The 15,876-nt window shown below is 44.9% G+C and overlaps 1 protein-coding gene across 5 annotated transcripts in view; it reads left to right on the top strand.

The window, feature by feature from the left end:
* The window catches only part of ARHGAP35 (Rho GTPase activating protein 35), an 849,836-nt gene that overhangs the window by 199,495 nt on the left and 634,465 nt on the right, over positions 1-15,876 (top strand). For all 5 annotated transcript variants that reach the window (XM_069644573.1, XM_069644572.1, XM_069644575.1 and 2 more), the window contains one exon: positions 12,359-12,494. The gene's annotated coding sequence lies outside the window, so the exon portion shown is untranslated. The remainder of the gene's footprint in view (positions 1-12,358; positions 12,495-15,876) is intronic.

Genomic DNA, 15,876 nt, shown 5'->3' with positions numbered 1-15,876 from the left:
AATAAAGGACTGCTCCACGTAACGCTGGGGCCCACTACGCCAGGCAACTCGAGGCCATGGAAGTAGAGGGAGCCTTTAGCGATGGCAGCAACGCCGTACTTTCGGACGATGAGGGCATTGGAGTAACTTCGGCTACTGAAGCGCAGACCCCGACACCATAGGACAGGTTGGCGGCCATGTTGTGGGGACTACACCCAGTGGTGGCAGTGCTACATAGCACAACCACCAAACACATAAGCCCGAGTCGACATTCGACAGATGAGTTGAATACCCTCGGCCACCTCCTCTCCTTCTCTCATCTCTGATTGCCTTACTGCCATTCAAGATTGGTGTTCCGCCAACGATCTCTGTCTGAACGCCAGCAAGACTGAAATCCTCCTCATCGGGACACCTTCTCCATCCTTTCCCCTCACTCTCTGGCCAGCCTCTCTTGGCCCTCATCCTACCCCTACCTGCGAGGGTAAGAACCTCGGGGTCATCTTTGATTCTGCACTTTCCTTCTCTGCCCACATCTGAGGTCTCTAAAAAGTCAAACTTCCTACTGCATCTCCTCAGAGGTATTCTACCTTTTCTCTTCCCCCCCGAAGCTCACTGTCTCCCAAGCTCTGGTACTCTCTAGGTTGAATTATTGTAACAGCCTCTTTCTAAATCTACCTGCCTCTTCTCTCCGCCCTCTGCAACAAATCCAGAACAGGACTGCTAGACTTGTCCTTGGCCTCAAGCCCTGGGATCGTGTCTCTAGCTCTGAAGTCTCTCCATTGGCTCCCAGTGGATGCAAGGTTTAAATTTAAAACCGTCTGCATTGTCCACAAGGCTTTCTGGGGCCTGGGTCCAAAATATCTTCAGCTATCCCTCCGTAAATACCTCCCCTCTCGAGCTCTTCGCTCCTCCTCCTCTAACTCCCTCAGGGTCATTCGTTTTTCAAAGAAACGAGCTGGGGGTAGATCTGTCTTCGCTGGGGCCTCCCACTGGAACAGCCTCCCTGCCACTCTAAAACTTGAGGAAAACCATCTCAGGTTCCGGAAGCACCTCAAGACCTTCCTCTTTGCTTCTGCCTTCGCCCCCCCCCCCTCTCCCCTGCTGATCTTCTCTCTTGGCACCTTCCACTGGTACACCCTCTGTCTCTGGTCCCAGGTTTCTGCTCATCCTGCCTCCCTGCCGCACTGCCTCCGGGCCACCCCTTGCACTGGGGTTGTATCTGTACCAATACAGCCCTCCCCTTTTTTCCCTCCTGCACTTATCAGACCTACCTGATCTGCTGCCTCAAACCTAGCACTTGCCACTTGGCTGCACTACCACTGTGTGCTGATTTTATCATTTATTTATTTTTGTTATGATTATTTATCCTGTTTCTCCTTTGCTCTGCTCTGTCCACTTTCCCCCTCTCCCATGCACTTGCACGTTCTCAATGTCAAAGGGCCTAGTAAGATCGCTGTTTCGTTCTGCCCTGGTCCCCTCCCTTGCATTGTCACGCTCTGAAACACCTGTGTATGAGCGCGATATAAATAAAATACATCATATCATACTCGACAACGTTCGACAACCCTGTGAAAGGTCAATCGAGTCTCGGTCCTCTGGGCAATCTCGTTGAAGATCGCCACATGAACAGGTTCAACCGTCGAAAGACGGCAAGGGAGTCGCACGAAAAACTCCTTCTGAAGGCCGATCGCCGTGGACGAAGCCTTCGGCTCCCACACCCGAAGTTAGACATTCATTGTCTGATAAAACAGCAGGCCCCAAGAGGTCTAAACACTCCTCTGTGCCCCAGGGTGGGGAAAAACATCTTAAAAAGTCATCTAAGACCCCTCATAGGGACAGGAGTCTTACTAGGGACAAGTCATCACAAAAGGGAATATTGTCCAAGCCCATAGAGAAACCTAAGGACTCTAGGCCAAAGATTATACCTTGCACTGATGAGGATGTCGGTATTTCCACTCAACCTATTGTAATCCGAAGTTTGAAGGAATGGTCTTCACAAGATTCCGATAGGGTAATGCGAAGAATGACCTTCATGGCAAATTTTTATGAAAAAAACCCAGATTACTTTCCAAGTTTTCACTCCACTCTGCCCTCAGCCCGTTTTGGCTCTGAAGCCTCTGCCTTACCCTCTCAACCCCCTTCTAAGAGGTCTCGCTCGAATGTCCCCGTACAAAGCAAGGTTATGGATCTATATGACCCTGAAATAGATCCAGAAGACCAAGAGGATCTCTCATTTGTGGAAACATCTCACCCTCAACTTTTTGAAGAGGATACAGATTAACTTTATTATGGGGATGATGAAAACCCAGATGCTGACCAGGAGGCGAACATGTACTCCATAGTTTCTCCCATTAATCAGGACCCTGCAGTGGTAGATTCCCCTGTCGACAATCAACCCCTCCTCAATGAAGTCTTAGCCAAAGTGGTGGAACACTTCCAAATTGACACACAGAAGGTACAGGAGGATGGAGACTTCGCTGAACAAATATTGGACAAAAAGACAGGTCCGTTTATCCCACTGCTAAAATTGGTACAACGCAGAATACAACCTTCCTTGGAAGCACCCAATCTCACACGGGCCGTTAACCCGTGTGTGGAAAAACTATTCGGGCCTGCACCATCAGACCCCTTCTACATAAGAGGCCAATTGCAACCAGACTCATTGTTGTCACCACGACAAGAAAGAGAGCAGGCACACCCCTTGCATCCTCCGAGGCACCACCGGATAAGGAAAGCAAGAAGATGTATGCAATGTGCTGAAAGGTTGTCTCTTCTGCGGCCTACCAGACGAGAATAGCCAACAACGCTACACTTTTGGCAGCAGATGGAAGTGGCAGCAGATGGAAGTGCTGTATCTACTTATCTCCTCAAGTCAAATTTCGATGCAGCGGACAATGCTGGGAGAGTCATTGCAGAGGGCACTATTATGAAGAGGCATGCATGGCTTCGCCTGTCAGGCTTTAGGCCAGAAACATAAGCCACTCTAATAAATATGCCAGTGGAACCTAATGTGCTCTTCGGCAAGGCTGTAGAAGACCCACTTAAGACAGCAAAGGATGAGTAGGACACTCTAAAATCTGTAGGTCAGCTCACAAACAAGCCTACTGGTCAAAGAGGTAACAGTAATTTTCGTCGTTTTTGGGGCCAAAATTCAGAGAGGATCCAGCTGCAGTCAAGGCCAAGGTTCCTATGGCAACAATCAAGGACAAGCCTTCCAAAACTATCCACGAGGACAACGGAGAGGTCTGGGCAGAGGCCCAGCTCGATGTGGCACCCCACCTCAGAGCAAGTGACATTCCGCTCCAGGTACCCTCCCATGCATCTTCAGTAGGAGGCATTTCCAACTTCAACCACGCATGGGAGGTTATCACCTCAGACAGATGGGTGCTGTCCACGGTAGCAGGGGGCCACTGCATAGAACTACTTCAACGTCCTCATGACCTCCCCCCACGACAAAGTCCATTCGGAGGAACATCAGTGGATCCTTCTAGAAGAAATAACAGCGCTTCTACTAAAGGACGCCATAGAAGTGGTCCCAACCAACCAGGTAAACAGGGGTATTTATTCAACGTACTTCTTTGTGCCAAAAAAAAAATCTAACGATGCACCCTGTGTTAGATTTGCCCCCTGCAAACAAGTATGTGAAGCCACAGAATTTCAGCATGAATACGCTACAAGAGGTAATCCTGCTACTAAAAAATGGGATTACATGGCAACACTGGATATGAAAGAGGCCCATTTTCATATTTCAATGTTCCCAGCGCACAGAAAATTCTTGCTTTTCAAGATGGAGAACAAGCACTACCAATTCAAGGTGCTGCCCTTTGGAGTAGCCTCGGCTCCAAGGGTATTCACAAAGGTACTGCCGGTAATGGCAGCGCACCTGCGCAGGGGAGCAATCCCAGTGTGCCCTTACCTGGACGACTGGCTCATAACAGGGGAATGCCCTCTGATTTGCAGACAAAACAATCAACCTCCTCTTTCAATTGGGCTTCTCAATCGAGAAAATATCAACCCTAGTGCCAAGCACTTCCAAACAGTTCCTAGGAGCTATCCTAAACACAGAGGAAGGATTGGTCTTTTCCCTCAGAGGAGGGAGTCAAAAATGTGTTACTGCAAATACCACATTATCAGGCAGGCCGCCAGATAAGGGAGCACAAAGCAATGCGTTTAATAGGCATGATGGCATCTTGCATAAACCTGGTTCCTCACGCGCGTCTGCACATGCGTCCCATACAGGAGTGGTTGGTGAAACAATGGTCTCAGGCAAGCGTTCAATGGGACGATCTAGTGGTTGTTTTTGCCAACACTTGTACAAAATCTTTGCTGGTGGACGTGAGAAAAACTAATGAGGGAAACCCTTCTACAACCCACAGATGCAGGCAGTGGTTACAACGGACGCCTCACTGGCAGGGTGGGGGGCTCACTACCTTCACCACACAGCTCAGGGTCTGTGGTCTCTCACTGCAGCTCAGAACCACATCAATGTGCTGGAACTTCTGGCAGTATTCAAAGACCTTCAGGCATTCGAACACCAATTAACAAACCTGTCGGCGCAGATCCTAACAGACAGCACTGCAGCAATGTTTTGGATCAACACACGTGGGTACACGTTCTCCAAATCTATCCAGACTTGCACAGAAAATCTGGAAATGGGCACTCGGATGGAAAATGTTCCTGTCATCGCAACATGTTCCAGGGGAACTCAACGCTCTAGCAGACTCACTGAGCAGAGATCCCCTACCAGAGGAACACGAGTGGCCTCTACACGGAGAAGTCGTAGAACACCTCTTCTCTCAATGGGGGTTCCCAACTATAGACTTATTCGCCACAAGCGAACCTCGTCAATGCCCAAACTTTGCATCCAGGTTCCCCCAGCCAGGCTCCAAGGGCAGCGCTCTATGGATGAACTGATCAGGGAAATTTGCCTACACCCCCCCCCCCCCCCAACTCCTTATGAGGAAAGTGGTGAACAAGTTACACAAGGAACCGACGACGATTATCCTAGTTGCTCCTATGTGGGCAAGACAAACTTGGTATCCACATCTGCGCAAACTGGTGATGTGTGATCCCATCAAGCTCCCCTGCCAGTACAACCTACTCACACAGCACGAGGGACTAACCGTGCACCCGCAACCACACTCCATGAACATGGCAGCATAGCTCCTGAAGTCCTCTAGTTCGGACATCTCAATCTACCACAGAGATGCTTGGATATCTTGAAAGAATCAAGAAAACCAAATACTAGGCACTGTTACTATGATAAATGGAGATGATTCGTAATCTGGTGCCAGACTAAGCAAATCAACCCCATAGATTGTACTCCATTTAACATCCTAACCTATATGCTCCACTTGCTAGATGCAGGGTTAGTGTTCAACTCCCTAAAAAGTCCACCTGGTGGCCTTGTCAGCCTACACCACTTCCCATAATAAGGTCTCATGGTGGAAGGTACCGGTCATCAAAGCATTTATGGAAGGGTTAAAGAGACTCCACCCTCCAATCTCTAAACCACCGCCAGGTTGGGACCTTAATGTGGTACTCGCTAAGCTCATGGGACCCCCATTCGAGCCTATGCACAAGTCTAGTCTCAAACGCCTGACTTATACAACTGCCTTCTTAGTAGCCATCACTTCCATAAGAAGGGCTAGTGAAATTCATGCTTTGTCAGTGCAGGATCCTTTTTTTACTATACATAAGGACAAACTTCATCCTAGGCTCTCACCTAAATTCATCTCCAAATTTCATGTAAACAAGTCTATTGAGCTACCGACTTTCTTCCAGGAACCCAGGTAAAACACTAGATATGAGGAGGGCGGTCTTCTACTACGTAGACTAGACCAGACCGCTAAGAAAGACAGATCAACTGTTTGTCTCTATAGCGCCAGGAAGAGAAGGTGACCGCATCTCTAAGAATGCCATCTCTAGGTGGATAGTCTGATGTATCCAACTGTGCTATTCCATATCGGATGAAACACTGCCTTTCATGCTAAGGGCGCACTCCACAAGAGGTACTGGAGCCACTCTGGCTTTCATTGCAAATGTCCCCTTAGACAGTATTTGCAAAGCAAGTACATGGAGCTCAATACATACTTTCACTCAGCACTACTGAATTGTCATGATGCCCGCTCCCGGGGAGCCGGTTCAAGCCCTACGTCCCCGAAAGCAGACATCCAGTCCCCAAGGAAGGACCCAGCAACCCCATATAGGGGCCCTTTGGACAGTGTCCTGGTGCCATAGGCGCCAGGCTCATTATGGGAGTGCTTGGGTGCACTTACCTGATGTAGACCATGCTGCAGGATCCCGGCCTCCTTGAGGCCTGAAAGGAACTACTTTACCTGTGGGACTAATTTACCATCCGGGCGTGGTCGGGAAAGGATACATACCTGATTGGAGGAAGGATACATACCTGGAACTTCTTCCAAGGCTATTTAAACCCGACCCGAACAGCCGCACGTGCTTCGCGTTGTTCTGCATCTAGCAGCTGGACGCTCACCGTGTCTGCTCCTGCATCCTGACTTCTGCCACACCTGCCAGCATCCTGGATCACCTGCAAAGGAAGAGAAGAAGAGAACAGAAGAAGGAAAAGTCCTTACCTGCTAAAACCGCATCCCGGAGACATCTCGCTGACAATCCTGAAAAGGAAGACTTTTATTTAAAAGCGCATCGCGTCGATCACTGCAGCGCCGCATTCCACTCACCTTTTCAGGGCGCCTCCATGTTCAGCAGCGATCATCCGGATTCGCAGTCACGCCCCAGTGTCTAGGGAGAAAAAGACCAGAAAAAAAGGTGAGAGAGAGAAGGGAATAAGGAAAGCTAAATCTCCATGTTAAGACTTACCAGTTGATTCATTCACTCTTCATTTCGGGTCCGCGCCGCATACTGGCATTTCCGGACCCCGGCCCCTAAGGAGAAAAAGAGACATCAGCGTTAATGAGCGAATGAAAAGACATTACCAAAAAACGCTCATTAAAGACTTACCTGATTTCTACAAGGATTTCACCTCTCATCTCGGGTCGGTACCTGTTCCCCGGCATTCCGTACCCTGGCCCCTATGGGGAAAAAGACACTAGCATTAGTACATTAATGCATGGACAAAGGGGAACCTCTTATCAAAAAACTTACCTGGAAGCCAAGCAAGTTTGGTTCTCACCAATCCGAAAGTCCAGTGAAGTAACTGGATACCAACGCGCCCCTGCATCAGAAGCAGGATGGAGAGCTCGTCCTTCCAGACCCTAAGGTGAGAACCTACGAGGAATCACAGAAGGGTTTCGAGGAGGGTGAGAGGGGAAAGTGGGAGGCCGATTGCATTACTTCGCAGACAGTTAATCCCCTATTTTCGCCTACAGAAGGATACTTCTGCGAGCCAGACAAGCCAGATTTGGGGGCCCGGTCCAGTCCGTCTTCCGAACCCTGCGCATCACCTTAGAAGAGGTCACAGCAGCGCGAACCAGGCCAGCGCCTCCGTGGGAGTCAGGTGAGCGTTACATGAATTGACACTCATTCCAAGACAGATACACAAGTGGGACAAGCGGTTATAAGACATTTATTTGCTCATGAACCTTCTCACATCCCACCTCCTCCTCCTTCCACTGCTCGCTAATCTATGCACAGCATGTGATCTAAGCAGATTCCACAAGCCTCAGAAGGGATACATTACTCACCGTAATCGTATTTCTGATGCTTTCATCTGCTTAGATTCACATGCGACCCACTCTTCCTCCCCTCAGAGAGAAGGTGCTTGGATGCTTATGAGCTTGTCTGATACGTATCTGCTTGGATACAACTTAACTCACGCTACACCTCATGCTACCGCATGTCAGAAAAATAACAATCTGAGGGACCTCGACGCGTGAGGGATCATGGGTACAGTGGACGTCACAATAGGGATAGTATTAGTGGCACACCTTTCAACGTCCCTTTTCGAGTTTCGAAAACTATATATACTTGTTTCTCCTGATGGATGCCTATGAAATCCACCTAGTTCTTGCAACTGATGTATGCATGTGGATGTAGGAATACCCTGTAAATGCCATTTGAAAGCATATTTTGGATGCATCATTTGCATTGTTTTACTGATTCTGAGTACTAATGAAGCGTAAAGGCAAATTCATTTGGTTTTACTTTTTATTTAAATTTTCTTAAATTTCTATTTATTGGCATTTAGTGTACACAACATAGCTTTTCACTGCAATTCCAACTTTCCCAAACCCTCTGCAATGTCGCCAATAGGTCTCCCGTAAGCCCTAGATTCAGGAATTCTGATTTAGTCTTGATGACCTTTAGCCCAGAAACCATCTCCATTTCCGCTAGTTCCTGTAGAAGTGCCGGAATTGATGATGTCGGCTGTGATAGTCATCATGTCATCCACAAATGATGACACTTGTTTAGTCTTCGCCAAAGGTAATACCTTGTATAGTCTGGTTTTGTCTAATGGACCTAAGGAATTGTTCCAGGTATATGGCATATAGTAGAGGTGACAATGGGCATCCCTGTCTTGTCCCTCAGGATATTTGTGTTGAGTCAGATAGACGGGAATGTATTGATTATCTTATAATGGGGTTTTTGTAGACTGCCCCTATCATTTGTATGAATTGGTCATTTTAGGAGGATTTATTTCCTGCACACTTGGTGATGGGCTTAATACAGTCACAGGGGTGATCTTTCTGTCTTTTTGTCAGCCCTTGTTCGTGTTTTCCCAGACCTTAAAGTAGGAATCGATTTGCCTACTCTGCTCCGTAATGCAGAAGAGCATGGAAGAGGTTGCTTTGGGAGTTTTTCTTCGCTTTTGAATTGGCTGTGACAACCATCTTTCAACAGGTATGCCAATTAGTTATCGCAGTGATCTTACTCGTATATCCCGTTTAAGCTATAGTAACTATAGCCAACTCTTTCTGAGCTTGCTCTGCAAAAAACACTAATAGTGACCAGGCCAAACAAAGTATTCGGATAGCCAAAAATTAGGTGTTACAATTTGACCTTGCACCCCAGAGGGTGCGAGTACAAATAGTACAACAGAAGCAGCTTTTAAGTGCATTAGAGAAAGTGAGTGCTATAGCCCGCAGGTTACTCTATTTTGCTATTTAGCTTTTCAGATGCTAATTTATAGCATTATTGCAGCTGTGCATGTGTGAATAGATGTATACAATATGCACATGTACTTACACGCTGTTTTCAGGAGACCACGAGGAGGCTGCTGCTCAGTTGGTTGCTGCTGCAGAGCTCCCACTCTATTTTCCTCCGAGCTTTGTGCTCCGTCAGCTGGTGCAACTAGAGGCCCCCCTCCACTGTACTTCCGTGCCTTACACACTATGGGTCGCAGTGGCCAGTTGCCCCCTTCACGACCCCTCTGGGTATCAATCACCAGAGCCAAAGTGCTGGAAGCTCACGCAAACTCCCCTCTGCTCCCTGCTTGTCTGCAGCCTCCCCCTCACTCCAGTCACTAAAATCAGAGGAAAGCTCCTCCAAATGTCGATCTGCGTGTCTAGCCGCACCTCACACAGTGCTTAGTGCTCACAACATAGAGGCCGTTTCTGACGCAACTGAACCAGGTTTACACTCCATGCCATGTAGAACTTAATTACTGAAAGCTGTCTAAAGCTGGAGATCTTTCATGGTCAATTGAGAAACCCATACCATGCATAAGCTGCACCAAGAAAGTTCTAGGTTTTAGATGTGTGTGTCTTAACTTTACTGAAGTTAATGCGCCATATGAGGCTTGGCTTTCTGTTAAGCACTTATTCATACGAGTTTGTGATAAAGAAGCAGCCTTTTGGTTCTGATGTTTATTTTCAAACTACATCCCATCAGCCAGACGTCTTTCCCACCTTTCCACTGTTAGATTGTTTCTCGGAGGCAGGATTGCTGAATACTATTTCCATGGTGGGAAAAATGTTCGATACGTGGTTCAGGGATTTTCTCGATCATATAGTCCTATAACACCTCTAGAGTAACAGATTTCCTTGTAGTGTCGCCCAGCGGTTGCCATTGTGACAACCTTCTCTTGAAAAAGGTCCTCTAATGAACAGTAATGAATTCTGCCAGATTTGCACATTCAGGCTTGTTAAGTGGTACATTGTGTAAATTGTTCATAGCTTTCTTTGTGATATCCTAGGTCATATCTTCAACATCGCTTGGATTGATGCACCCACTCAACTTCAGTTTCCATCGGCCATTTCCACTCAACTGAACAGCATGATGCATGTTCTGACCTGTATCTACAGTGCAAACAGTGTGCAAAGGATGTTCCTAACTTCGTGTCTAGGGTAAAAGAAGGCTTTTTTTCAATAGCACACTAGTGCTTCTGAATCTTGTGCAAGGAAACTTCTTCCTGCTCATTGAGCTCTCACCAGCTCTTTTGTTGTACCAGTTGTTTTGATCTGGCCTATAGTATACCAAAATTACGTTTGTGAACCTCTTGCATATGAGCAGATTTCACCTTATGTTACATTTCTTAATTTCCTTTGCAGTGTACATCTCTCCTTTCGAATTCCTACAGGATCTTAGAATTCAGTCAATTGTGGGTTTTTTATAAAAAAAAAAATTTTAAGCAAAAGCTTCCTTTTCCTGGTGTTGACATAAACACAGATGAAAATCCGTACTACTAGAGAGCATGCGTTTGGACGAGTATTCGGTTATCTGCATTACTGAGTAAAACGGTTATGCCAGAAGCAGATAAGCAATCATTGAATATAACTGAATCTAAAACGCTAGTGCTGAATTGCATACCTTTCCTGTAAACATGGAAATAGTTGAGGTGCCATTGACTTTAGAGTAAATGTTGTTAGCACCCATTTTTTAGGCCTGAAAAATCTTTTAAATTAAACATTACAAATTAAAATATGTTCAGAGATTTAAAATTTCGTTTACTTGGTGGCCATCTTGATTACCTCAACACTACTTTTTATGCACCACACTGGGACCAGGAAAATGGTACTTCTGTAATAGTTTCTGATGAGACAAAACCAGTCCCATTTTTGCCTGGAAGTGTGTTTTATCTCTACAAATGGTCCTGTATACTAGCAAGAGTGTCTGACCTTTGAGAATGTGATGATTGTTGTTAGATTAGGTTCTAAGGCGCTTCAGATGCCCTCTGTCGAACATTGCTTTTGAATCTGTTCCCAATTGGTTGCTAAATGACATTAATTGGCCTTTTACATTGCTTCCAGTAATGTTGAAACATGTATATTAAGGCCCACCACAACCAGGTGGTTGCTTAGTTGTACAATAATTTAAAACAAAAAAAAACACTTTTAAAGACCTTTGTTTTCTGTTAAACATTAGTGTCCAATTTAGATTAATGTCGTGTAACCTACCAGACTGCTAATTCGATGTGGCTTCTGTAAAAAGTGGCATGTTAGATCTTTTTAGGAGTTGTCATGAAGATTTCAGATTACAATTATGAAATCTCTCAGATGAATGTCATGTTTGTAATGTTGTGCTTTCAAAAACTGCCTCCCTAGGGCAAAAAACTTTAAAGAGACTCCTTTGCATCCAACCGAAGTGCTGTTTTATTCTCCCAGTACTTGCATTTTTGATCATTGTTGCTGTTTAATGCTCGAAACTTGAAGTATGGGGGTTTATCAGTGCCTAGACCATAACTGTGAAACATGCTAACTTTTGCTTTCAGCTAAATCACCCCTTCTTCGAGACAATGTGAAAGACTAATCTCTTCGAACATACTGTAGTCATTGGTGTCTTGTTTTGGACTTCTTGACTTAAATCACTCCAACTCTTTATCAATATTCTGTTCTGCCATACCTCCACTCACTGGAAAATGAGTCCGGGGAATGGATGTTTTTCATTTTAATAGAAATTTGCCTCCTGCGCGCCCCCCTGCCCCCAATCAGCTGCTTGGAATATTATTCTGCCTGTTCTCTTCTAGAGTTGCCTGTAGTTGATTTGGGGGATTGTATGGTTAACATGTAGCAAGTATAAACGAGTATTTCTATTTTTGACCCACACAGCACGTTAGTGTGGTGGAAATCAGTTGCACCTTAACGTTGCCTATATTGATTTAACACGATTTTCTAAAATACAAATCAAGTATTATTGCCGCTTAATTTCACATTAATGTATGAAGCATTTTCCTTTTATTTATTTTTAAAGTGTACCTTATCTTCGCCAACTGTCCAGTTTTTGATGGCACATGTGAAGGAATACTGCAAGTTAGCTTAGCCAATAAATCCGACTCACAAAAGCGGCAGCATGTCAATTCATGCTTTTACCCAAGGCACTTTAGCAGTATCTTCTCATCTGTTCTTGCTTCTGTTGCTCGACCTTTTGTAATTCCTCTACCTCATCTGCTCTCCTTCATCCTCTTTCTCTGTTTCTTTTCTTGTTTCTCTTTGCGTCTTACTCTGTCCCAATTTCTCTTCAGGGTCGGTGCCGAAGATGGGATTCCTCAACTTTGAAGTGGAGTGGAAAGTCACCGGAGGTGCTGGTTACCCCTTTGGTACCAAGGCAGATTTTACCGAAGCTCGGTCCAATGTCTGCCCTGTGTATGCGGTAACAAGGTATGTGGCCTATGCTCTGAATAGTAAACCTGGCCCTGCAAGTTCTCGTGTTTGCACAACCTCATCAAGACTCGTTGCATTCCCTCTGCTCAACAGGGATGCTGCTGCTAGTTGACCTGGCCAAAAAGTGTCCACTTACATTTAGCCAATTTTGGTCGTCTGTGCATTTGCCTGATTTAGTGCCTTCTATATAATCCACTTTTGAGGATGTTTATTTGCCTTTTGAAGATTCACACTTTTGTCCTGGTGACGTTTACAACTAAAAGACGGGTCCCTGATGTTTAGATGCTTTAACCAAAAGGTTAAGATTTCATACAGACTTCACCCTCACTAATGTTGAGCTTTAGAACCATGGAAGATGATCAGCATTTACATCTTGCAGTGGAATGTGCTACGGCCCAGAAACTGTCAAGTAAAGCAAGATCAAAATCTTGGTTGAAGTGTTGGGGGTGGTCCTCCAAAAAAGGAAATGTTTTCCAGCATTTTCCTTTTTTAAAATGTTTTCTTCACATTTTCCGCCAGGTTGAAGTGCTCTTTAAATTTCAGGGATTGAAGCATAGATTTGATTAGCAGAAGCTAGACCCAGCTCCTGGGTGTCTAGCATCACACAGTAAGCAGTAGCTAATATGAAACATGTGCCCCATATTTGACTCACATAAGATGCAAACTCTGCAGTGTTAATTATTTATAATCTGTTATGCTTTAATTGCTTCTAAAGGAGTCATAATGTTTTATACACATTCCCAAACACAAAGTTAATGTCACGTAGGTTTGTTAGTATGGCACCAGCGAGCGTGGTGAGCCAAATGTAGCTCTTAATAGCTGTTGGTGTTAAGCTAATCAGGCTCTAATGGACTATAACCAGGAGCTAAATAGCTCCCAGTACTAGGCAATTTTGAACTCTGCTTTTGATCATCACATTTACTCAGATGGTTGAATACAGCCACTTAAATGTCAACTTTGCATGAGTGCCACTTTGTGTAAAGTAGATGTTGTGGGATCCATACTGGGTCACTGTACATCTGGCGTGGCTTGGCATTTTTGTATTGTATATAGTGTAATATCAGATAAAGTGGACATATATTGGCGGCGACTTGATACATCATTGAATGATTGAGTGTTCACGATGAACGACTAGTTTATGATCAGCTGATGGCAACGCTCCTACTGTTTAGAAGCACCTTTTTGCAACAGGGGTTATTTCTTAGTCTTGTCCGTTTGTACTGTCTCCCCGTATCCTGTGTGGTGTTGGTGTGCATGTGGAGTGTTTTATCTTTAATGAATTCATAAGATTGTGTTTAGAGGAACATATGTTTTTAGCTTGTATTTGTGATGTGTCGGAGTGAGATCAAAATCTGCAATCTTGTACGTGTGGAAAGTTCTTAATTTGGAAAAAACAAGATGTATAAATTATGTTGATTAACGTTTATCCTGTCCACTTGGGTCCTCGATTAAGCAGATTAATTGTCTGAAAATGTCCAACAGCCCATTCCCAAACTTCATTATTTTGGTTAACCCATTAATCTTATAGGAACGAGGTGGACGAATGGCATTTTATTTCTATCTGGCAGGAAGATGTGTTTTAACACATATTCTTTATCTGGAGAAGTGGTTGAATTAAGATTGTATCCTTTTCAGTTATTAACTTAAACAGTGGCTTCACCTTCACGTTTGTGCCCCCAAGTTGTGGAGGCATTACTTTACTTTATTAACTTGTATAGCGCAGCCGGCCGCTGACCCGGAGGCTTGAGCGCGCTAAACATACAACGACATAGACTATCAAGCATAATGACCATATACCGGAGGTAAAGCTTGAGCACATTCAATAATAAGCCAATAGAAGTTTAGTTATAGAAAAGGGTCTTCAATCTCTTCCTGAAAACCGCTGTCGAGGTCTCTTCTCTCAACTGAGTGGGCAGTTTATTTCAGAAGGCAGGCGCTGCTGCATAGAAAGCTCACTTTTTTACTTGCGTCAACCTGCACGCAGGGATTGTTAGTGGAGAGCAGTTATTAGATCTTAAATAGTATTTATTACTTTTTAGTGTTAGTTTGTCAGAGGTAAGTTGGCCTACCATTTTTCATACAGTTATGCATGATCACCATCAGCGGGAAGCATATTCTTTCCTTAATTGGTAGCCAATGTAGGTCCCTTCTAGCATTTGGGATGTAGTCCCTTTTGCTTCTGTCTGTGATGACTCTTACTGCGTTACTCTGCATCACCTGCAATCTCTTGATCTCGTAGTTGGGTAGACCCGTCAGTAGCCTGCTGCAGTAATCAATGCGTGATCCTATGCGAGCACGTGCTAAGATTTCCCGACTTGCCCTGGAGAGAAGGACGTGCATGTGACAGAAGTATAATATAATATGCTGCTGAGATTTCATGTTCAGGTTGCAGTCTAAGTAGACCCCCAACGTTTTGACCTTATAAACCTCAATAGTACATTCATCAATCTGTAGTTGGGAGCACCGTTCTTCCAGTTTGTGTGCTGGCTTCGGTTCCCACACGCATCATCTTTGTCTTAATTGTGTTAAGTGAGACGGCATTAGAACGCATCCAGTTTTGGATTAGGCTATACATCCTATTAATATTGGTTTTATCTTCCCCAAAAACAGTAAGAGGGGGATGACACATTGTGGGTCATCCGCGTAGTTAGCAAGTTCAATGTCATTATCCAGGAAGTCCAAAAATGGTACAGTGAAAATATTGTAAAATGTAGGGGATATACGAGCTCCTTTTAGGTACACCAGCTCCTTGAGGTACACCTTGGGTCAGCGCCATTTGATTTGTTAAATCATTGAATAACAGTTGTTGCTATTCGCCAATGGTATTAGATTTTTTATTCTTATGCGAGAGGCTGCGTTGATCCTGCCTTCATGTAACTAGCATGTTGAGAGCAGATCTCGTGAGACTTCAAGCTCTGTAATATTTCACATAGTGAAACTGATGCTGTCATTTGGGACAGCCTTTGTTAAAGTGGATTGAAGTGGATTGAAGCCTTGATTGTCGGCAGTTGTGTACTATTTGGGTACTGTGGACCTGTTACTGACGTGTTCATGCAAAGAGTGGTGCATAACCTCCCGGGACAATAAGTCTCGGGAGGATAGCTCAGGGGAAACGTGCTCTCCTTGGAAACGAGAAGACATGTAGCAACACAGATCCGATCCCCGGGTCCGCGCTTAGAAACCTCTGGGTATTAAGTGAGTTATAAATAAAATATCATAACCTACGTTTTAAAGTCGATATTCGAGCTGGCATTTTTAAGAATCGCTTATTGGTAGTAACTTCTTACTGAAGGATTACTTTAGAGAATCGTTTGCGATGTTCTTTTCTTGGCCCGAAGCAAGAAGGCTCTTAATATGACTCGTAGTAACTTCTGCACGC

The sequence above is a fragment of the Ambystoma mexicanum genome, chromosome 2p (assembly GCF_040938575.1).
Source record: "Ambystoma mexicanum isolate Mex_15411 chromosome 2p, UKY_AmexF1_1, whole genome shotgun sequence".
Classification (NCBI taxonomy): Eukaryota; Metazoa; Chordata; class Amphibia; order Caudata; family Ambystomatidae; genus Ambystoma; species Ambystoma mexicanum.
The sequence above is the reverse complement of the archived record's forward strand: the minus strand, read 5'-3'. Positions and strand labels throughout refer to the sequence as shown.